The sequence below is a fragment of the Thalia democratica genome, chromosome 5 (assembly GCF_965202585.1).
Source record: "Thalia democratica chromosome 5, ktThaDemo2.hap1.1, whole genome shotgun sequence".
Lineage (NCBI taxonomy): Eukaryota > Metazoa > Chordata > Thaliacea > Salpida > Salpidae > Thalia > Thalia democratica.
Window position 1 is genome coordinate 64,161,940 of NC_139169.1, and position 25,134 is coordinate 64,187,073.

Below are 25,134 nucleotides of genomic sequence, written 5' to 3' on the forward strand. Positions count from 1 at the left end.
CAAAATATTAACACTTATAATTTAAAATATATAGTTACCTAACAAAGCAGGGGTGGTGCAACAATATTAATGTCTATAAAGTGCATATTGTAAGTGTAGTTGTTTATACTGGTTGTTAGTATTTTATGATAGTAGGTAACACTTAAGAATTATTTTTATCATTTGTAGAATAATTTATTATACATAAAAATGCTATTATGTGAGTTATGCTGTTCAAATCATTAAAGAATGAATCGAAAACACGCTGGCAGGTGAAAGGATTTTTTTCTTTGAAAAGTTAGGATAATCTCATAAAAGTTATAGTGGGACTAAAAGTATCTTACCAAAGGTATTGTATTCAAGTTAGATATACATTTTTCAATAAAAATTGTTAATACTAATAAATATTAATTTTATAGTTGTATATTACTCTATTATGGCTTATGGAGATCTTAAAAGTTTTAATAGTATTTAAAAACATTAGTCTCTTTTTAAAACTTAAACATTTTTAGTTTTTATAAAAGGTAACTTATTTTTTATGAGTTCATTCAAATAGTAGTTTTATTATAGTCAGTTTTGTTAAAATTTATTGAAAGGACTTTTTTAGTTTAACTTTCTCAAAAACTTAATAATTCCTAAAAAAATTTTTCCATTGTTTTGAATTTTAGTTCCACAAATTATTATTAAACATATTTTTTTTAAATTTCTGTGTTCTGTTAGTTTAAAGCTCACTGAAGAAGGACTGTTGTCCAAAATTGATTTGAACTAAAGTATGCAATAAACTTGTAGGTTTTTAAACCATTGTTTAATTTTTTGTAACTTTTAAAATAAATATATTCTTATGAAGAAAACAAAATAAAAAATTTATATGAACTTTAGTCACTTGAGTTTGATAATTTCATATGCTAATTTACTTTATAAAATAGTATACTTATAAAAATCTGAAACTGTGGGAAAAAATTTAACTGTCATTTTTCTTGGTTTACTTTTCATATAAAACTATTTTTTATTATAGGATTTTCTTATTTTAATCCAAATATTTTTTGAAATTAAAATAAGAAGTAAAAAAGAAATTTTTTCTTGTTGTTCTTCAAAAGTCTAAAAAATAAGAAAAAAGTTGTACGAAACTGCTTTACTCCCCCAAAAGCCAAAAACACAATGGCAAAATTAAACATATAAATTGACAATTTTATCCAATAAAACTTCAACTAATAAAAAAAAAATCTACAACAGGGGTTCTTAAATTTTTTTCATAATTTACCTTTTTATGAATTGTAATTAATAAATTTATTGCATATTCTAGTACTAGGTGGGTAGGAGTATTTGCAATATGCACAAGAATGCACAAAGGGTCACTTTTGCCATGGCGTCACATTTGTCAGTTTTCAATATTTAACAAAGATTTCTGTATAATATAGTAAACTATTATGTTAGAAATTCTAAAAAATGATATTAAACTAAATGGTGAAAAAAATATGAACCAAGGCTTTTTTATATCAAAATTATAAATCACAAAAAAATCAAATTCAAAAAAGAAAATAATTAATTATTTCTGCTACATTACAAACTAAAGTAGGCTTATTAATTTTATCACATAAAAAATTATAACTTAACTCATAGTTTTAGTTGATAGTTTGTTATAAAGGTATAAAGGTCATCAATTATACACCTCAAAATTGAAATTTACCTGAAATCAAACTAGTTCCTTAAATAAGCTATAATGATGTCACTTTCAAACTAAAAAACGAGAATAACTTCTGTTAATGTGACAACTTCTTTTTTAGCTTGATGGTAAGCAATGCAGAGAAGCTGCATTTGCACAAGTAAGTTGAACAAAATGGAACCAAAAAAGCGTTCAGACCTTGAATACCTAATTCTGGAGATACATCTACAGAGTTGAATTTTAATTCAAAACCCCTCAAGGTTGCAAGAATGAAACTTGTCTTTAGCAAACAATGAGTTTGTTAGTTCAATAAACTCTTCTTGTATGTCTTGAGAAACGTCCTTAGGGTTACAAACAAAATTATTTCCTGTTAGTTTCATCTAAATACTGGATATTTCTGGAAAATATCAAACAAATTTATTTTGCAAGTTTTGTAGATGTTTGATGATGTCTGTCTTCAAAATTTAATCAAAGTTATATTTAGTTATCTCATTCAAGCGGTGAAATGGTGCAAAAAAAATATTTTTTGCTTGTTTAATCCACAGACTGAGCTTTCCCACAAAGGCATTGATCACATTATTTTGCTCCTTAGACTTTGCATTTTCTTGTTTAGTGTTTTTAATTATTTGAATATGTCATAAAAATCTGGTCTCCACCAAATGCCAACAATAGATATGTTTTTTGTGATGCAACCAAAAGCAACCTAACTTCTCTTAGTTCAAAAACACAAGAAAGCATGTTTCCTTTTGAGATAACTTGAGAGTAAAACAAAGGTGTAGTATAATCAACATCCATGTCTTTACAAAGCTTGCTGAAAGTTTGAGTATTGAGTGCTGAACTTTTCACATTATTACCAACTTTAATTACAACAGACAAATGCTAATGAAGTCTCTTTGGAATGGTTTTTGTGTGTCATGCAATTTGTTCCTTGAACTGCTGGATTTTTCTGCTTTACAAAGGAAATCAATCCAGAGTTTGCACTAATCATTGCAAGGGCACCATCAGTGCATACTCCCACAAACTTACTCCATTTAAACCAGTCTTGTCAAAAAAATCAATCAGAACTTCATATCAGTTGTTTTTGACTTTGTTTCCAACGGTTGGCAGAAAAGAAATTCTACCTTATTATTTCTTCTAAAACATACCAGCTATAGACCAGAAGCTGTGAGAGATTGGAGACATCAGTACTTTCATCCAATTGAAGAGCAAAAGTAGGAGAAGAGTCACCTCTGAATATTGTTAGACATTTCATTAATTTTTGATTTTATTGTGTCATTGGACAATGATATTTGTTTCATTGTTTGAGATGATTTTTCCCAAGCAATATTTAAAAGGTTTTAAAAGGGTTTCACCAATTATATATGGCTTTTAAGCCTTCACATGCAAAGCAATGACAAATGATGAATGTACAGCAGCTTGTTAGTCTTCCAAAAAGTTCCAGTACTGTCTAGTTTTTTTTTGAGCTTGACAATTCTTAACTCAAAAAAGAATGGGTTTTTGTCCTTCATACTTGGTAGAGTATTTACAAGGTGTTCAGTTATATACCTTAACTATATACTGTTAATTTACTAGACTCTTTACACCAGGGTTTCCTAAATTTTTGTTTTCCAAATTGCCCCCTTGAAGAAATTAGAAAAGCTATGTCCCCTTGTACCAAGATTACTCAAAAAGTACCATCAAAAAACACCTAAGACCTTTTTTTTTCCTTTTCTTTTTTTCTTCGTCCGCAGCTCCAGAATACTAGTGTAAGTTTCAAATTATGACCTCATGGTCCCCCTGTAGCTCCTTTACTGCCCATCTCCCCCTTTAGCCCCTTTGCAGCTCATGGCCCCCTCAGTATCTGTCATGGCCCCCAAGTGTGCCACTAGGTCCACTTTTGGGAACCCTTATTTAGACTAATCTGAATACTGGTAATCTCAATTTGATTAATAGTAAAATGTTATGAACAAAAAATCAAAGACTACAAGGGTTGCAAATAAACCTAGAATCCTGGAAAAACTTAGGACAACCTGGAATTTAAAAATTTTATCAAAACCCCGGAAGGTTTTAATAAAATTATTTAAAGACCTGAAGGTTAAAGAACTTACATGTAAAATAATAGACTTTAGCTTAGATAGAGTTTGCACTAATCATTGCAAGGGCACCATCAGTGCATACTCCCACAAACTTACTCCATTTAAACCCAGTCTTGTCAAAAAAATCAATCAGAACTTCATATCAGTTGTTTTTGACTTTGTTTCCAACGGTTGGCAGAAAAGAAATTCTAAATAATATACATTTTACTAATTAATAAACACAAAAAATATATACATTAATAAGATTTTTATTATTATAAATTACATCTAAACTAGCAAATCTGTTCACTTTTTTAAATACATGTTTCAAACTTTAGTTTAGATTTTTACTAAAAAAACAAGGAAACTTGTACTTTTGAAAACCTGGAAAAAAAAAATCTAGAAGTCCCTCAAGATTTTTTTAAATTACCAATGGCCTTTCTGGGTAAAGTTAAAACTTAAAGCCATTTTCGTTTTGGTGATACAAAGACAGAATTTTAATTTATTTACCTGGGTTAATATAACATCAGAACTGATTAGTTTATAACATAAACTAAAAAGCACTAATATTTACCAAAGCTTGTAAAAGTTAAATGACTAGTGAGCTAGTTTACTTCTAAGAAAGTCAGTGAAAAGTTATTTCACAAAAACCATGTGTTATCTTTATTTGAACTTTCATCTTAAACAAATAATTTAAACAACAAAAATTAAAAAGAATATTTAGAAAACTCCTTAACTATTAAGACCAGTAAACTATTTTAACATTTGGTTTTTATTTAAAAAAAATATGTTTAGTAATTAATGAAAATTGCAGCTGTATAGCTTAAGTAATCAAAATGCTAATAATTGTTTTATTGCACAGACCAGCTAGCAAAATATCTTTATGTCTATCCATCTAATGTAAGCTCTACTAGAAACTTATGATGCTGAAAGAAGGATTTTGAACTTTTTCAAGCAATACATATCGACTGATCAAATCAAGATTATAGGAAAATCAAAGTTTGTTTTATTATATTTAGACGTAATTTATAAATTTTTAGTAGTGGCTTTAAACAAAACTAGGTAAGCTGTTGTGGGTAATTATCAAGGTCAAATTTTCATGTAAAAATTGACGAGCTGTAATTTTTTTGATAGTTTCAAAACTAAATTTATATTATATATAAGTATTAAAAACCTTATATTTTACAAACTTTATATTTTAATTTATTTTTAAAACTCTAACAACTCATTGTTGACTGCTTATATTGTTTGAAACTTAAATTTTAACGTTTTGTGTTGTTGTTATAGATTTAAGTTTTAGATGCTTGAAACTGTTTTGTAGTTTTTATTACTATGTGATTTAATTAAAATTATGAATAGCTTTGCCTATACAGATTTATACATATTTCTTAATTTTTATCCAATTAAAAGTTGTGATGGAAAATTATGGTTGGTTATATTCTAAATTAAACTTTTAAATTTACTTAATGAACATGTAAAACTTGTATATAAATATTGCCTAATATAGGGTTGGGAAAGTTTTGTAAAAAACAGGCCAGATCTACAAAAAAAAAAGATATTTTTTTAGGACCTGACACATTAAAATAAAAGTTTTGTAAGTCCTGAAATTTTTGCACATTTTACTCCAAATTATAAAATTAAACGTTTTTAATGGTAGTTTTTTTTTATGTTGTTGGAGGGGACCATAGCTTTTTTATTTCTTCAAAGGGGGCCCTTTGAAAAAAAGTTTAGAAAATCCTCTTTTATAATAATCTGTAAACTAGTAATTTCAATTTTACTCTAAAACATTGTTATGAACAATAAATCAAGGAATAATAGGATGGCCATTTAAGCTGGATTCTTGGAAAAACTTAGGATAACCTAGAATTTGAAACTTTTAGCAAATAACCAGGAATTTTTGAATAAAATAATTAAAAAACTTGGAGTTTGAATTCACATACAAAATAATGAATTTATATTAGATAACAAATACACAAGAAATATATATTGGTAAGATTCTTTTTATTATGGATTACATCTGAAGTAGCAAATTTTTTCATTAATTTAAATAGATATTTTAACCTTTCGTTTAGATTTTAACTGGAAATAAATGAGGAAACTTGTACTTTAAAAAAACTGAAAAAAATCGGAAAACCTTTTAAGAAATTTATAAAAATATCAATGGCCTCCCTGGATTAAGTTAAAACTTGGAACCATTTTTGTTCTGATGATAAAAGGCTGAATTTTCTACACATGTGTCGCTGATTAGCTGATCTATTTTCGATGAGATAAAACTATCCAAACGTAAAACCTAACAATAATTGGTGCTTACAATAATTTTAACATATTAGCTACACAGTTAATGGAAAATTCATCAGTCTGTTTATCAACAAATAAACCTTACTGGTTTCAGAAATTCGTACACATTCAACTGAAGTACATTTGTAGCATTATTTAGCACATAAAAATTACGGTTTAGCTGTTTTCATACTTATGCAATTATTAGATTTCTTTGCATATCAGATTGTCTTCATTTATTTTTAGACCAAAAATGTCTTATGAAGTGGTACTTAGAATAAGTTATTTAACTGGTAATCTAAGGTTATGAGGAGTGGTCCAACATTGAAAAAAAAAGTTTTCTAATATATAATATTACATTTGTTTATATCTAAAATGTTTTTAAAGCCAATACCTTGAAATGAAAAAAAATATTGAAAATCATTTTACCCTTCATTAGGTCTCCACTTATTGCTAAAGACAATGATATAACTTCGATTATTTAAAGGTTTTGTTTTCATAACAATCTTTCACTCAAGAAAATAGAACATCGAATAAAAAAAAATTATTAAAAATTAATTAAGATTTTGTTATAAACATATTTTTTTAGAAAATTGTTTTGAAAATAAAATGTTAAAATGTTTGACTTTATAGCATATATGTCATAAATTAAAATTGTCAAATAATAAATTATTCACATAAAAGTATACAGCTAAAAGTAAACAAGCATCTGCTTTAATGTTATATATTTTAGTTGCATATTTTTCTTTGTATAAATAACTTACCTTAATATGAAAAATAACAAAAAGAAAAACAACCTTGTTATAGCTGTGATTGTTTATTACAACTAACAGGCTCTCCAAAAAAGACACAATATCATGATTAAAAAAAATTTGTTTGGAAAAAAAGTAAAGTATATAAATTGTATTAATCCTTGTCACAAGTCATTTATGACAAAATTATATAAATAATTGATAACATCTAAATAAAGACTGAAAACCATATTAACCAAACAAAAGATGCTTTAAATAATTACATAGTCTTTGTAAACTAGACCTCCCTACTAAAAACTCATAAATTTATCCACAAAATTTATGTCATAAATTTTCAAGATAACCTTACAAGAGATGTTTAGAAAAAATCCTGGTTAGGTCGAGCTATGCATATAAGATTTCACTGAATTAAGATGACCTGAAGAAAACCTTGCTAAAGTGATATGAAATAGATTACCTACAAGTATATTTATTTATAATATTCTTGTAGGAGAAAAGGCGAATTGTTATTTGAGCCAAAATTTTTCACAAATTTTTGCATTGAAATTTTTTTATAACTGTTAATTCAAAAAATATTTGATAATATACTTAGTTTTGTAGGTAGCTGTCTAAATTGCGCGAGCGTACAAAATTGCACGAAAACACAAAATTGCACGAAGATACTTTTGCACGAAGACTAATTTGCACGAGAGCTCAAAATTGCACAAAGATAAAATTGCACGTAGACAAAATTGCACGAAGGTTTACTTTTGCACGAAGACACTTTTGCACAAGGGTATATTTTTGCACGAGCAGACTATTTTGCAGGCAGACACTTTTGCACAAAGGGTCATTTATGCACGAGTGACAATTTAGCACGGAGGGTCAATTTTGCACGGGTTTTGTTTCCTTCCTAGGGACGAGTCAAAATTGCGCGTAGACATTTTTGCATGAGGGGACAAAAATGCACAAGAAGACTTTTTAGCACGAAAAAATTTATATAATATTTAAAAAAATAACAAAATCATAACTAAAAAATTTAATAACTATATAATAGAAAAATACAATAAATATATATATAGTATTTGAAAAATTAAAAAGTCAAAATAATAGAATTTAATAATTAAAGAATAAAAAAAAAATTAAGCAAAAAATTTTAAATAAAAAATAAAAATAATATGTTGAATAGATTAAAAAATTGAATAAAGAAAGTCAGAATTTAAAAAATCAAATAACTAAATAATAAATCAATTTTAAAAAAACCAAAAAATAAATAAGATTTATAAAAATTAATAAATTAAATTATAAATACATTTAATAAAAGTCCAAAACAAAAGTTAATAAAAAAGTCAAAATGAATAAAATAAACAATTAAACAAATTTAAAAGAAATAGTAACAATTAAAAAATCAAAATGAATAATATTAATAATAAAAAAAAAATAATTAAAAAAAGTCTATATGAATAAAAAAAAACTAGATTATAAAATTAGATTCTAACCGTTATTTAAATATATTTACCAAAAAGTGTTTTGTTTATATTAATTTATTTTTTGTTTAAAATAGAAATTAACTAAATGTAGCTGTTGTATTATTTTGTTTGTTTCATTTTAGTCAAAAGCTTTTATCTCCTATTTCTTATAAAAAAGTAAGAAGAAAATTGTTACTGACAGTGCTTTTTCGCAACTCTGGGTTAGATAAAGAGAAAAAACAAAGCAGAAGAAAGTTAAGAGCTAATTAGAGTAAAACGCGTGCAAATAGTGATGCAACTAAGATAAAGTTTAGACAAATAGAAAATAATGACATATAGAATATGTTTAACAATTTTTTACAAAAAAAAACAATTTTAAGTATAATTTATGGAAGTACACAGCCATAACAGAACTTTCTGTACAATGCACAATAAAAATTTCATCAGACGGATTTTCTCCTTTCTAAATTTATTTAATTGTCTCACTATTTTGTATGCTCGTTTTTTTCTGTGCAAAATTATCTTCGTGCAATTTTAACACCTACCCATGTAAATATTATTTATTTTTATTTTTAATCTTGTTTTATTTCATATTGAAGTTTAGTATAATTATAATTTAATTCAAGTTTACATCAATACATGTTTATTCTTTAATAATGTATATTTCTATAAAAATAAAAATTGTAGTTTTATTTTTATTAAAAACTTTTTAAATTTATATTAGTTTTTAAACACAATAATTTAGTTTTAATTAAAAAAGATTAAATAAATTTCAAAAAACAAAGAAAAATTGATATAAACCTAATTAAATTATAATTAATTACACTAATACATGCTTATTATTATTTTTTTTTAAGTAAAAATTAAAGGTATTAATATTTATTTTTTTAGTTGGTTTAAGTTAGTATATTTTTGTGCAAAATTGACCCTCCGTGCAAAACTGTCTGTCGTGCAAAATTGACCTTCCGTGCAAAATTGTAACTCGTGCAAAATAGAGCTTCTGTGCAAAATAGTCTTCGTGCAATTTTGTCCCCTCGTGCAATTTTGTGCCCGCGTGCAAACTAGTCTTCGTGCAATTTTGTACACTCGTGCAATTTAGTCCTCACGTGCAATTTAGTGACCTCGTGCAATTTTGTCTTCGCGCAATTTAGACCCGTTCCCTAGTTTTGTACCTGATCTGTAAAAATGACAGCTAAAACAAATGTATTATATATACAAAATATTGCAACTTTAACAGTTAAGCTTTACTAGCCACTTACTGCTAGTTGAACCTGAAAAAAAGTTATAAAGAGCATACTTAGTAAACTACGAAAAACTAGACAGAATTTATACGTTTAAAACTTGATAAACAATTTTGACGTATTTTGTACTAAAAGGGTTTTACTTAAATTTTTTTTGTCTAAATTTAAGTTATTGCGAGTGGTGTTGTTATACGTTTAAATGTTAAAAATGTAATAAATCTCTTGATACTTTTAAACGCGATATGAAACAAAATTTAAATAGTTTCATAGTCTTCCAATTCAATACACCAGCATACACGATAAAATTAAACAAACACGCAATCGAAAGTTGAAAACTGTTATTTAATGTGCTACAAAATTGTAATTCGCAAACTGTTTTATGTAGATAGCACTTGCTTAGCAAATATATCTTTTATACTAGATAGCACTTGCTCAGCAAAAATATCATTCTTTTTTATATATCCTTTATTTTCTTATTTTACTATTTCGTATTGTTTTAGAAAAGATAGGTATGTGTTTTTTAGATACCCGTAACACCAAGTAATTATTATAAATAGTAGTTATACACTATTTTAACAGGTACGTTACAACGATGTCGGTTTGTAGTATGTTCGTCTGCTATGGTCAATACTTGAACAATTCATATCAACAAATAGTTAATTTACGGATCCGCGCAAGATACAGGTAATAGGCCAGGCGGCCCTTTTTTATGCAGCAACCTGGGAAACATGACCAAAGTACATAATGATGTTCAACCAAGTAAGTCTGTTGTTAAAGTTGAATCAATTGAATACTTTGTTGCGTTATAATTAAATAACTATGGTAAGCGAGAAACTTTTTTTAAGATTTAACAATCTTAATTTAAGTCTGGTTTTTGAAACTCATACTTTTATATGAAGTGCAACTCAATAAGGTACGGTCGTTATGTTTTTAAGATTTGTGAACTATATGTTCTAAAATTGTTCCCATAATGGTGTTTAATTTAATTGGTTAATACAGCTCCGTTTGAAACTTTTTACCTTAAGTCTAAAAACATTGTCGCCATCTAACTTAGAAAATCATGGAGTTTAACTTTTTAGGCAAAAATAACAGGAATTTTTAAATTTTAGGACTAAGTTTAAAAATTTTAATAATAATTTTCTGAAAAAACATCTGTAACCATTGAATATGTAATAGTGGCTTGATGAAGTATAATGTATTGTGCATTTGTTGATAAGTTACTGAGTTTTCATAAAAGTTAAAGTTTTAACATTTTTATATGTTTAAGCTGTTTTCTAAAACACTAATTTATCTACAACATTATGCTTTGTATTTTATTAAATTTATTTTTGTAATGTTCAATTGAAATACTAAGCACATATCTTTTAATATTAAAATTCAAAAAAAAAAGCTAGAAAAAAGCTATACAACAATGCCTCATACAAAAGTGAGCTTTGAATTCATACAACATGTTTGTTTTGTTTGATTTTCTATAGTCAAGACAACAGAACTTATTAATGTTGGGTTTAAAATTGCTTTAACTACTTTGTAAAAGTTTAGTTATCAAACTAGTTTTATTTGTTGAATTTTCTTAGGGTTGTAAAACATTTTTCAGTACAATAATATCAAACAAATATACAAATTTTGCTTTTGTCAAACAATTTTTAAAATTATACTAAAATTTTTATATTTTAAATTAGTCAAATCTTTTATGTTCTTATGAAGATAATAAGGTTCAAAACGCAATTTTTTGTAAAATTATCAAGTACAACAGCAACCTTATAAGTTGGTTGTCACGTTTCGGCAAACATGTTAACTTTATAATCATAAATAGTTGAGTTTCATCAGCGGTCTTCGTGGCGCAATCGGTTAGCGCGTTCGACTGTTAATCGAAAGGTTGGTGGTTCGAGCCCACCCGAGGACGCCTTTTTAGAATAAAATATCCACGTGTTTTGTTATACTCTTATTATTTTTGCCGTTTTAAGCGTGTGTTGCACCGTTTGATAAATTTACTATTATATGTTACATTCAGGGTTTAATTTTATAGTTTAGGGTAAAAGAATCTCGAATTTTGAACAAAAATAACTAAAAAACATGAATTCTCAAAGAATTTTTACATGTAAAGTAATAAAACTTTGATTAGATACAAAAAATCTACCATATAAAAAAATTGTCTTTAAGTTTTTTTATTAAAAAACACGCTTCAACTAGCTTTACAGTATCTTTTCAATGTTGTTATGCTATTCAAGACAGTTTTTTACCATAAATTAAGTTTCAAACTAGAAATTTACCAAAAAACTTTTTTTATACTTGATATATAACATAAGAAAGTTTAATAAAAGCTTAACTATACATTTTGGGTAGGTGTCTAAATTGCGCGAGCGTACAAAATTGCACGAAAACACAAAATTGCACGAAGATACTTTTGCACGAAGACTAATTTGCACGAGAGCACAAAATTGCACGAAGATAAAATTGCACGCAGACAAAATTGCACGAAGGCTCTCTTTTGCACGAAGACACTTTTGCACGAGGGTATATTTTTGCACGAGCAGACAATTTTGCACGCAGACACTTTTGCACGAAGGGTCATTTTTGCACGAGTGACAACTTAGCACGGAGGGTCAATTTTGCACGGGTTTTGTTTCCTTCCCAGGGACGGGTCAAAATTGCACGTAGACATTTTTGCACGAGGGGACAAAATTGCACGAGAAGACTCTTTTGCACAAAATTTTTTAATAATATTTAAAAAATAAAAAATCAGAATTAAAAAAATTATAACTTAATAATAAAAAAAACAAAAAAAAAAACTATATAATATTCAAAAAAAAAATCTGAATTATTATATTTAATAACTAAATAACAAAATATAAAAATCAGAATTAAAAAAGTTATAGCCTAATAATAAAAAATACAAAACAAAATTATATATTATTCAAAAAAAAATAAAATCTTAATTATTAAATTTTATAACATAATAATAAAAAATACGAAACAAAATTAAATATTATGCAAAAAAATCAAAAAATCTGAATTATAAAATTTAACAACTAAATAACGAAAAATTAAGAAAAAAATATTAAGTAAAAAATAAATAAAAAAAATAGTGAAAAATTTAAGTAAATAAAAATATATATATAGTACTTTTGAGTAAAAAAAAATATTTTCAAGTAAAAAAAAATTAAATGTTAATTAGATTTTTTTAAATAATAAAAAAAGTTAAAATATAAAAAATCAACTAACTTAATAATAAATAAGTTTTAAAATATCAAAAAATATTTAAGATTTACAAAAATTAAAAATTAAATAATTAATACATTAAATAAAAGTCCAAAACAAAAGTTAATAAAATTAATATAAAAAATCAAATTAATTGAAATAAATAACTAAATAAATTTAAATGAAATAATAATAAATATAAAAGTCAAAATGAACAATTTTAATAACAAACAAAAATCTATCAAAAAGTTTATATAAATAAAAATAAAAATTAGATTATAAAATTAGATTCTAACCGTTGTTAAAATATAATTACCAAAAAAAGAGTTTTGTTTAAACTTTTTTTTTGTTAAAAATAGAAATTAACTAATTGTAGCTGTTGTATTATTTTGTTTGTTTCATTTAAGTCAAAAGCTTATATTTCATTTTTCTTCTAAAAATGTAAAAATAAAATTGCTTCTGACGGTGCTTTTTCGCAAGTCTTGGTTAGATAAAGAGAAAAAACAGAGCAGGAGAAACTTAAGAGCTAATTAGACTAAAACGCGTGCAAATACTGATGCAACTAAGATAAAGTTTAGAAAAACATAAAATAATGATATATAAATTAGGTTTAAAACTTTTATATAAAACAAAAAAGTACAATTTTAAGTATAATTTATGGAAGTACAAAGCCGTATCAGAACTTTTTGTACAATGCACAATAAAAATTTCAAAAGACGGATTTTCTCTTTTCTAAATTTATTTAATTGTTTCACTATTTCGCATGCTCGTTTTTTCTGTACAAAAGTATCTTCGTGCAATTTTGTCCCCTCGTGCAATTTTGTATACTCGCGCAATTTTAACACCTACCCATGTAAAATTTTATTTATTTATTTTTTAATCTTGTTTTATTTCATATTTAAATTTAGTATAATTATAATATAGTTTATGTTTACATCAATACATGTCTATTTTTAAATAAGGATTATTTTAAGTATGATAAATTTCTAGTTTTATTCTTATTAAAATAAAATTTTAATTTATAATAGTTTTTAAACACATTAATTTAGTTTTAATTAAAAAAAGGTTACACATATTTAAAACAAAAAATAAATAAAATTAATTTAAACCTGGTTAAATTAGAATGAACTACACTAGCAAATGCTTATTATTATTTTTTTTTAAAACATAAATGTTTTATTTTATTTTTTATTTAGTTATTTTAAGTTGATATTTTTTGTGCAAAATTGACCCTCCGTGCAAAATTGTCTGTCGTGCAAAATTGACCTTCCGTGCAAAATTGTAACTCGTGCAAAAACGACCTTCCGTGCAAAATAGTCTTCGTGCAATTTTGTCCCCTCGTGCAATTTTGTGCCCGCGTGCAAATTAGTCTTCGTGCAAAAGTATCTTCGTGCAATTTTGTTCTCGTGCAATTTAGTCCCCGCGTGCAATTTAGTAACCTCGCGCACTTTTGTCTTCGTGCAATTTAGACCCGTTCCCATACATTTTATATAATTTGATAAGTTTATTAATAAAGTATATGAAATAAACAATGAAATTAGTGAAAGTATCTAACCTTGATACATTTAAAAACTACAAAGTTTATTGAAAATTACCACAAAACAAGTTATTTTAATTTTTTTGTAATTAAATTAATAAAAGCAATTAGTTTTTAACTTGTGTAATAAACAACATTTTATAAAAATTAATTTTTGAAATTTGACTTAAAGTTTTTTATTAACAGTTGTATACAGTTTTTAAATTATTAATTGTTTTTTTTTACTTTTAACTTTTTTTTTATAGTTGTTTAAATTAAGTAATTCGAATACAAAAAATAAATTAGTTGTACTACTTAAGTAACAATCCAACAAAAAAAAACAGTTTATAAGTTGTTGTATGCATTTTACTTGTGAGTTTTTGTTTCAAAATTTGTTTTCTCAATTTAAATTAGAATAAGTAAATATAATTTTGTTTAAGTAAAGTTTGCTTGTCTATGTTTTTTTAGACCTTAAATCAATTTGGATAACTATAAACTAAAGTTTCCTTTATATGTTGTACTTAATATTTTTCTCTTTTTATGCACTTTTTTATTTTGAGGTTTGTGTGGGTTTTTAATTTTTTATTAGTAGATTTTTATAACTAGTTAGTTAGTTTTATTAATATAGTCGTACTTTATTTTGCATTTAATGTGTAAGATTTTGTTGGCTAAGTTAAGAAGTTATTGAACATTTTTAATTAGTTTTACTACTTTTAATGTAATATCTTTTAAATCTTGAAAAAATTCAGCTTATACAGAGTTATAAGTTTCAAAATAATTTGGAAAGCAACCTGTTTTATTTCAAATGCATTGTTACTTACATACTGACGTGATAGGTTAAATTCCAAACAATTTTTCAAACATACTTTTTACATTTGATAGTCGTAAAATATTAATTTACTCTCCTATCCATATTTGCATTAGCATATGTATTTTGAATTTAAAGCGCAATTAAATTTGTGCCTTTGTTATCACTTAATCAACTATTAAGCTTTAACTTGATATTCCATTTAAGTTGTACTACTTATTAACATTAATTTTTCACCAAATAATGTTTTGTAAAACAATCCTCAGCTTAAAGGTCAAGTCGGTTATATTTACTTGTAAACTCCATTGAGTTTATGTGTTGTTTAAAGCAACGATTAGTTGTTGCATTATTTTAAAATAAAAATTTGTAAAAGTTTAGTTGAGTTGATTTTTTTCTATTGAGTTTTTATAACTACAAGTTTATAATTTATAGTGACATTGTACGTTTGAATTTTTTGTAATTAAAAATAGTAATAAACATTAATTTTTACAAAACTGTGTTTGCCACTGTTGAATTTGAAATTAAATTACTTAACAGATATATTCTGTAATATTTTTTAGTAACGTAAAATTTAATTACAATACTAACCTTAAAAAATTTATTTATTTTTAGTTTATTAGAACAAACTGTATTGATATATACTAATTAATATTTTATTTAAATCAATTTATTACAAATAATAGGTAATTGTTTTTAGTTCGATCTATCAGTTGTAAGTTATTTCATTTATTTTTAAATGTAAACTATATTTTTTTAACGTTTTTTGTAATAAAGACATTTAAAATAATTCTTTTTATAGATTAGTTTTTCAAACTTTATTTAGTAATTCAAAACTTTTTTATAGACTTTTAATTGTATCCTAAAATAGATTATAAGTTCTTTTTTTAACTTAAATCTTCTTTTCATCAAATAAAAAATATTATATACATTTTAGTTTCTATTATTCAGTGTTGAAAATAAGAAAAAAAATTAATAAATATAAATTTTGTTTCGATAAAATTTTTCGGATGATTTTAAAACCTTAACAAAACATTCATTATAATTTTGGTTTCACAGCATTATTATTTATATAAAATGTTAAAGTTTAGAAAAGTTTGTTAACTATAAAAAAACAGACAATTTGTTAACTTAATAACTTGTATTAGCAAATATAAAATTGCATTTTTGTTTACTTTTTAATCTTACAGCTCTCTATGCGATGTAAAGCGGTATATGACATCACTGATTAAATTTTCACCAAAATAGTTTTGTCAATACAAATAATAACCAAGTATTATGACTTTGTACATCTCCATCTGTGCTATACTGACCGTTTAAATTCTGTTTTTTTGAAGCAGCAATAAAGTTGTTGCAATACAAATTAAATAGTTGAAATAACCTCATTTATATTGTGACGTAATTATTAGATGTAATGAATGTATTTTGTTCATTCATTAATAACAGTAAAATTTGAATCAGTTATTCATTCCATTAACGTGAGTTGTTTGTTTGTATTATTATTTGTTTTGTTGTGTAGTTTAGTTTACTTTACTTATTTTAGACTTAATATTTACAAACATTATATAGTTTTATAACAGTCGGATTTAATATTAAGTATTTTACCTATTAATAACTATTATCTGTAGAAATTATTTTATTCTAATGAAAACATGTATACACCTACTTTATTCTATGCTTCTATTCTTTCATTACAGTAATTATTTTTTTACAGAACCCAGTTGAAGTGTGTTGATTCATTAACACACAGAAACATATGTTGGCACAGTAAAGGAAGATTACTGTACAATTTGTTTTTATTTATATTCCACTTAAGTTATTTCACTAGGATCTTTTGTTAGCAAACGATTAAACCTATATTTTTGAACAGTTATATTGTAAAATATAAAGATTTACTTTTGATATAAATTTGAATAAAGTTAGCTTGGTTTGCTTAACATTATAGCTTTAAATATCGCCCAAAGAACTGTTTGTTTAAAACGTTGCGGTGTAAAACGCATTGTGACGCATTAAGTAGAATTTACATGGAATGTTTTAGCAAGTACAATTTAAAACAAGTTTGTCTTAGTATATAAGTGGAATTGGTATTCTCCGTTTAAATTTAAATAATTTGAAGCAACATTCATCTGTTGCTTATATTGTTTTTTTTCTATTTATCAAGTTATAACTATTATATTGTTTTTAATTTTCTAAGCTGAACAAGATTTTAAGAGTTTTTAAAATATTAACAATGTAAAGTCTTCAAATAAACAAAGTATTTTAGTTATTTATTCATAAAGTTTTTTAAATTATCAAGCTTTAAATTTTAGTATGCGAACCTTTAAATTATTTTACTTAAAAAGTATTGATTGCTCTATAATAATTATCAAACTGTTCAAAATCTTTAAAAAATATTTAAGAGGCCATGTCTTAAAAAGTTATATGTATTTGTTAAAAAAAAGCAGTTGTTTATATAATTAATACCTACAAACTTTTTTCATTAGATTTAGATTTTTTTACATGTTGCTAAAACAAGATTAAAAAGTAGTAATTTTAAAATTCTTAATTAATATACTTATCGATTATTTTTTGTCATGTTCTTATTAGTTAGACCTACAACTGTTTTTTTTTTTTAATCAAATATAGAACACTTTTTGAGATTTGGACTCCTAAACATTTTTTAAGAAATTTAATTGTCCAAGTTTGATTTTTCATGTAATTTTCTTGTAGCTTTTTTTTTTATGCCGTGACAAGGTGTAAGTCTATATAATATTTTTGTAAAAATTAGTTGTTTTGTTTTTTAACGATTTCCTGTTTTGATTTACGGGATTTAACGCCTTATTACGACGTAACTCATAACAAACTGTTTGCAAGTTCTCAATGACCTGAACTTTGCCTACTGGAGAAAATTTTCCTGGCATTCCGAGGCACGGGAATTTTTCAAGTTGGGTTCTACTGGCAGTACTTGTACAACGAGAGTAAAGAAAAACTGGACCACTTAAACAAGTGTTTAGTCACAAGTGAAAAAGTTTTGACCACATTTACAATTTTGTCTTCAGCCAAGAAGACTTTTTAAATTGAAAATTCTTATTGAAATTTTTTACCTAAAAGCCTTTTTTTGTGGTTTTATTTGTTTTGAAAGTCTGATTTACTATATATTTAATCAAAATTTAGGCGAAATAAACTAAAACGTAAACTAGTTTTATTATTTGTTACTAATATTATTTTATACTTTTAAAAGTTATTATAAACAATCTATGTTTTTTATCTATTTAAAATCTAAAACAAAACCAGTGTATTTTAAGGTTACTTGTTTTTAATCAATTGATTTTGCCAATGCATTATAAAACTTATTGTTCGCAAAATATTGAAAAATAATATTACCAATAAAAGTTTTCTGTTAGTGTGCTTAGTATTTTAGTTATATTTTCAAAAAGTTTTTAATATTTGAAAAAAGTTAAATTATATATACAGGGTTGCCACTTTACCTGGAATCCTGGAAAAACCTAAAATTTGACAATTTAGGCAAAAAAACCTGGAATTTAAGAAATTTTGAAAAAAACCTGGAACTTGGATCAAAAAACCTGGAATTTTTAAGAACTTTAACATCTTCAGTAGTAAAGTTTCGGTTTGACTCAAAAAATTTATCATATAGATAAAAAATTTAAGTCATTACCAAAATTTTTTTTATTAAAAAACACATTTTAAGTAGCTTTACAGTATCTTTTCAATCTTTTTATACTATTTAGCACAGTTTTTACTTTAAATTTAACTTTAAACTAAACATAGACCCAATAATATGTACTTTTAAAAACCTGGAAGAAATTTGAAAAACCTGGAAAATTTTTTGAAAAAACGAGTGGCAACCTGTATTTATAATTAAATTTTGATTTTATTTTTTTTTTGAATATTAAATCCAAAATTAAGTGTGCATTAGATTAGTAGAATTTACACCTTAGTGTGTTCAAAGGTTAGAAAGGCTTAATATTCTTAAAATAACTTGAGTTTGTAAATCCCTATTGAATTGGTATAAAGTTAAATGTTCATTTTTAGACTGTAAAACTTAGTTTTTTATTTAAGTTATTGAATTTTTTGTCTTAACTTTTGAATGTTGATTACGAAACTAACATTAAAATACTTATTATTTTTTATAAAGTCTGTTTATGTTAGTTCAAATCTCATCAGTCAAAATAAAAACAATACGCAAAAATAAAATAAAAGTGGCAATTTTATACATACCTTGGAAAATAAAATCTAGTATTAGTATCATTTTTAAATCAACTTAAATTATTACAGGTTTAAACTTTCATTAAAGAAAAAAGTTAAGGTTAAACATGTTTAATCATGTAACTGATAAAAAGTTTTTACATTTTAAGCTTAAAGTTTCTTTTATATTTATCAAAAGCAATTTACAAGTTACTAAAAATGTTTTCACTGTATATTCTGTTGAAAAAATCACTTAAGATTTATTTATATGTAGATTATAAAAGAGATGAAATTGGTTTCAAGTAGAATTGTTTGTATATATTGATTTGTTAAAATTTACAATCAAACATTTTTTAAATTTCAATCTTTTTAAGTTTTATTATTTAGACTGTAATTTTAAGAATTAGATAAACTTAACATTAGTAAAACTTCATAATAAAAAGAAGACAATTAATAAATTAGTCTGTTTCTAGAATATTTCTAAGAGTCAACAAATAAAAAAAAATTAAACATATCTGTTTACGTTCTAGCAAAATAAAAATTTTATGAATATACACCTCGAATGGTTTACTTAACTATAATACTCAAGTCAGTTATTTATATAAGAGTACCTTATTATTAGCGATCGAACTTATATACAATTCTTAATCGTAATTTCATAATCTGTCATAATTGTACTACACATCCTTTAAATTTACTTAAGCGTTCTCGTATTAAAGCTTAAATCAATAATAAATGTTAACAAGTCATTAAAAAACTTCAATGACTAAATATTTAACTTTTTTTTATTGTAAGGTGTTTAAAAAACTTTTTACATTATTGTTAAGTTATCTTCAGACAAAAAACATTTATTGGTTTGTTTTTTTATCAATTAAATGATAAGTTGCAACTTAAATCATTTATCATGAGATTAAATGTACTTCAACTATATAACTTATTGTGAGGTTATCTTTTATAACAAATTTTTAAAGATAAGGTTTCTCTTTCAGTTATCAAAAAAGATTTTTAATTAAAATTACTAGTTTTAGAGTACTAAACTATTAATAAAACTTAATAATAAAAAATTCCTTAAACTTTTTGCTTTTTAAAAAATGATTTTGCTTACATCATTTATTTGTATAGTTGGTCTTTTTGGCACTTAAGTACTAATTTAAAGTTGAGTTGTAGTGATTACTATTCATTGACATTTTTTATCAATAGAGCAGAAAAACCTTGGTAAAAAATAAGGTTTTGATATGCTTTCTGACTAACTGTGAATAGTTGTCCTTCTTTCTTTTGTTTATACTTAATAAGTTATACATTTACAAACTATTTACGGTATATTATACAGAGTTATCAATTGAGGTTGGAGTTTATTAGAATAATCACAGCTATAAAATCAGGAGAGAAATTACAACTAATTCTAAACTAAACTCAAATCGGTAACCAATTTAATAACGCAGTAAACTTCATTGGAAGTAACTAATTCGAAATCACAACATAATGCATAATACAAACGAAAAATTGTAATCAATGTTACTACTGAAGTTTTGTTACCTTTTGTAACACCTCCGTTACGCTTCATTGAATTTAATCAAACCTCTGATTCTGGAATTGTTAGTGGTAGTATTCGAGTATATGTTGTGATACTCCACACATTTCACTTCGTACGCCGGAAGCTGACCTTCAAAAGTGTCCAGAATCCAAGCGACCCAACTGAAAACCACCCATGCGACAGGTAGCGCGACTCCGACCAAGAGGGACGAAATAAACATGTAACTGTGAGAAAAGCTCCCTTTCAACCACTGACGGCAGTGCCACAGGAAAGTGCCCATGGAGCCCAACACGAGCACCATTGAATACTGGTTGCTTCCAAGCCAGGTGGCAGCCAGCCATTGGTCCGATTTACACTGGAAAGCGAAGACCAGAATAAGTATTACAATAATAAAAATGATGACGAAACACTGGGAAAACATCAATTTAGCGCTGTCTAATTCAAACAGGTCGAAGCATCCTTGCAAGCGCTTGTGAGCTTCGGCACGTCGTTTCTCTTGGTTTGATCGGTCTTGACTCGCAGAATCTCCGTCGGATAACTTTTTCCAGAGGAAACCGCTACATTTCATAAGCCAGAAGTAACCCGCAACCAGATAGACGGTTATTTCAAATGTCCACAAAAGGTTAAGCAGACACCCATAAAACGAATAATAATAAGTACATGCTGCGGTTGCAACACCCACTGTTAACAGGACAGAAACAACCAATACAGAGTAAAACTCCATTTTCTATGGTATACTAGTATCACTGAAAAAACTGAAATAGTTAAAATCTAATATTGTTTAAAAACTTAATACTAACTTAGTTTTAAGGTGTGAAAATTGTATACTGACTATAAACTACTTACTTAGTGTCATAATTTGGTTTAGTTATAATCGATTGCTTTCATTTTAAGTTGGTTTCAGCATTTTGTAAACAAGGTAAACGTTCAAATGACAAAAGTAACATTGTTTGCACTATTTTAGTTTTGTAAAAAAAATTAATGCTTTTATCATAAGTATCTTAAACTTAAACATAATGCACATAATTGATATATAATAGACTTTCTACTTTTTTTTACTATTTTGAACAACTCCAACTTATTATCGAAAAAACTAAATTGACTTTTTGTTTTAATTTATACTGAATAATAGTTTTTAAATAAAAAACATATGATTGTGCTTGTACTAATTGTACACAACTACAGCAAGTAATATTGTGTTCATGAACATTTTTAAGTTTTTGTTTTTGAGTGTTGTTTTTATTGTAATTACTTAGAAGATTGCAAGGTTATTTAAATAATTAATTTTTCTTGCTATATCAATAAAATTAACATTGAAACTAAAAGCAACTTTATTAGATTATCAAGTAAAAGAATTTATTTTTTCCAGAAATTTTCTATATAGTTTTTAAAAACAAAGTAACTGTCAAATCTTTTTTATTAAAATACCTAAAGCCAATTTAAAACACAAAATGTTTAGTTTTAAAACTTTATTTATTTTATTTGTAATTATACATTATAAAAATATCATTTTATTTGTAATTATACATTATCAAACTACCAAAACACATATAAATAAGTTGCTGCTTAACAGTTCATTAGTAGTTAAGTATTTGAAATATACTTAACATTTAGTTACAGATGGATTAAATGTCTACTTGAATGAACTATAAAACATAAAGTGACTAACTATAAATACTTTAATTACTGCAAGTCATCATACTTAACTATAAACGTTATAGGCAGTAAACATAAAGCTACAAGGCTAGATATTTATAATATGAAAAATTAAACCATTTTGCTTTTTAGCAAATATTCCTGTAGAGAAAAGCAACTTATCATAGTGTTGACTGATTTTTTAATATCAGAAAATATCACTAACAAAACTATGAATTTTAATTCAAACTTTCATTCACATAAACATCGTAGATTAAGCCAAGGTTTATATTTAAAAAAAAGGTACTATCTTTTTTTTCCAGTTGCAAATAATTTTTTTAAGTTTTTTAAATTAGTGATTTCAAACAGTCTTGTTATTTTATTTTGTCCTTTTTTAAGTTCATTAAACACTAGACTCGCTTTTGTTATCTCTTTTTTTGTACAACAAAGCATAAAACACGATTAACACTGCAAAATGTTAAGTAGTTTTGTATTATACTTAAATAAGTTTTAATAAACTTAATTTGTTCAAGGTAAATATCAATTTAAACTGAAACGTTTTTTGTTTAGAACTTTAGCTTTTGTAATGAATTTTGTTGTAGTAAGCTTTGTACTTGAAAATCAATTGTTAACGGATACGTTTCTGAAAATCAAGTTTTTAAAATTCATTTGACTCCACTCTACATAAACGCACATGAAAATAATATTTTTAACAAAATTTTATTTGAACAAAATATAATATAAATATTAGCAACTATTCTGAATTTTTTACAATTTATGAAAACGACGTTCAATTTTGTTACGTTCAGCAAGTTTTAATTAATATTCTTTACGAATATTTATTCAAATGTTACAAAAGTGCTAACCAACAAGTGATCCGAAAAATTAAGATTTAAATCCAAATTTGGATAGAGGGTTTATTCTGCTAGAAAAAAACAAAATAAAGTCTCTCCACGTTAACTATCAAACAGAAAGTTATAAAGTTATCAACATTTAGAATAAAAACAAACAAATTTTTTAAATAATTGTTTCTGGTTACAACAAAACTGGTTAAGGACATTTGAAAATGATTCTATTGTCAGCATTATTAGATATACTTTGACTTAAACTACATAATCATTTTGACTAGTTTATAGCTATTTCAAATAAGCTAAGCCAATTTTATTTTTTTGAAAGTTTTTATATCTAGAAACTGTAACTGTATTACTTATTGATATATTTACATAACCGTCTTAAATGCAAAAAAAAATACAATGATTTTTTTTTACTTGTCTTACAAGGCATAAAGTACATCAATTAGTTTTATTGAACAACTAGCAGAAAAGAATAACATTATATTAAAATAAATAAATAACAAAATAAACAAATACTTTAGTATAACAAATATATACAAGATATATTTTTATGCAATAAAACTTTTTTTTACTAATAATTTAAGGATATAGACAGAAGTTTTTTGTTGTAGGATTAAATTGTCTTTAAAAAACCACGAAATATTTATAAGTTATAAATAGGAATAGGCTTAAATATTTTTGTGAGAAAATTTTGAAGTTTGATAAACAAAAACTAAAATATTAAAGTTAATTAGAAATTAAACTTATATTCTATACAACTTTTTCCCTGTTGTGATTATCAATGCATGCAGATTTCAAAAATCGCACTCATTATTCTTAAATAAAAACTTAACAAATATATAATGTTACACTGAACTTAAAAGGAAGTTTTTTGTAGGAATTATAATAAAATTTTCAAAACAAATTAAAATAAAATAGCACGTTATAAGTAGTTTCTATAGAAAGTTTATTTTAAAATAAACAAATATTCACCAACTAGAAATTTTGAACCCAAGAAGTGTTAACTTCAAGATATCACAAACTTTAAAGAAAAAAAAAATAAGAAAACCACTTTATTTTTATCATAGAAAACTATAGATAGTTAGTTATAAGAAGTTTTATTTAGCACAAATGAAAGAATAAAAGTTACTATATTTTGTTTTATAAATAAACTACTTAATAAAACAAGATTAACTTAAGATAAGATTGAAAAACATAAGAGTATCTAGTTGTTATTTTGCAAAAAACTTTTTACCTAACTAGTGTACTTAAAATGCTTTAAAAAATATAAACTAAGAAAATATATGTCTCTTAGACACTCTATAATAATTAAAGTTTAATAAAGAGTAGAAATTTTCCCCATACTATTATATACTAGGTATCAAACACCATTAAATATGCAGGCACCATCCCTTCTGAAAAAATTCATATCTGTTTTTTAGGATTTATAAAATATGCACTATAAATTGAAGATTCTCTGCTGTCATTATCTGCATTTTCATGGTTTCTACCTAAACGTAATCTTTTAACACCCGGATCACGGAACATGTTTGCTTCTTCCTTGCCTACAATAAAAACAAAAGACAGTTCTTTTACTTCACCGTCTTTCACTTTAGAGTAAGTTTTACCTTTAAGAAGCTCTTTTGTTAATATTTTAGATACTTTACAGGAAAAATTGCTAAAGATGTCTTTACAATAACACTCTTTTTTGCATTGCTAGTTATAAGCTTCCCAGTCTTTTGGATAACCAGACTTGAGTACATTTAAAATGTTGTTAGATTTAATTCCGTAGTGAAAGAGGGAAAATTTTTGAATTTTTGTAGCCTTATTTTTGGCCACAGGTTTAGTTTTTAAAATGTGAATAAATTTCTGGTATTCTTAAGATGGTTTATCAGTATCTGAACCCAATATAAACTCGTAATCTTCATCTGTAGATTTTAGAGTTTCAGATTTAACGGAAGAGTCATTGATAGATTTGATAAAGATGCTTACTTCAAAAACTGTTGAGTAAGTG

The 25,134-nt window shown here is 25.2% G+C and overlaps 1 long non-coding RNA gene and 1 other non-coding gene across 3 annotated transcripts; both read left to right on the forward strand.

The window, feature by feature from the left end:
* Window positions 1–216: 216 nt before the first annotated feature.
* Window positions 217–10,612, forward strand: LOC145836990 (uncharacterized). 2 transcript variants are annotated; one of them, XR_014369896.1, is made up of 3 exons: window positions 217–341; window positions 4,559–4,695; window positions 9,994–10,612. It is a non-coding gene; the product is annotated as an uncharacterized LOC145836990 (long non-coding RNA). The 2 variants fall into 2 exon arrangements; XR_014369897.1 differs by having other exon boundaries at window positions 226–328.
* A 631-nt stretch (window positions 10,613–11,243) lies between these two features.
* Trnan-guu (transfer RNA asparagine (anticodon GUU)) lies at window positions 11,244–11,317 on the forward strand. Its single transcript has one exon. It is a non-coding gene; the product is annotated as a tRNA-Asn (tRNA).
* Window positions 11,318–25,134: the final 13,817 nt, after the last annotated feature.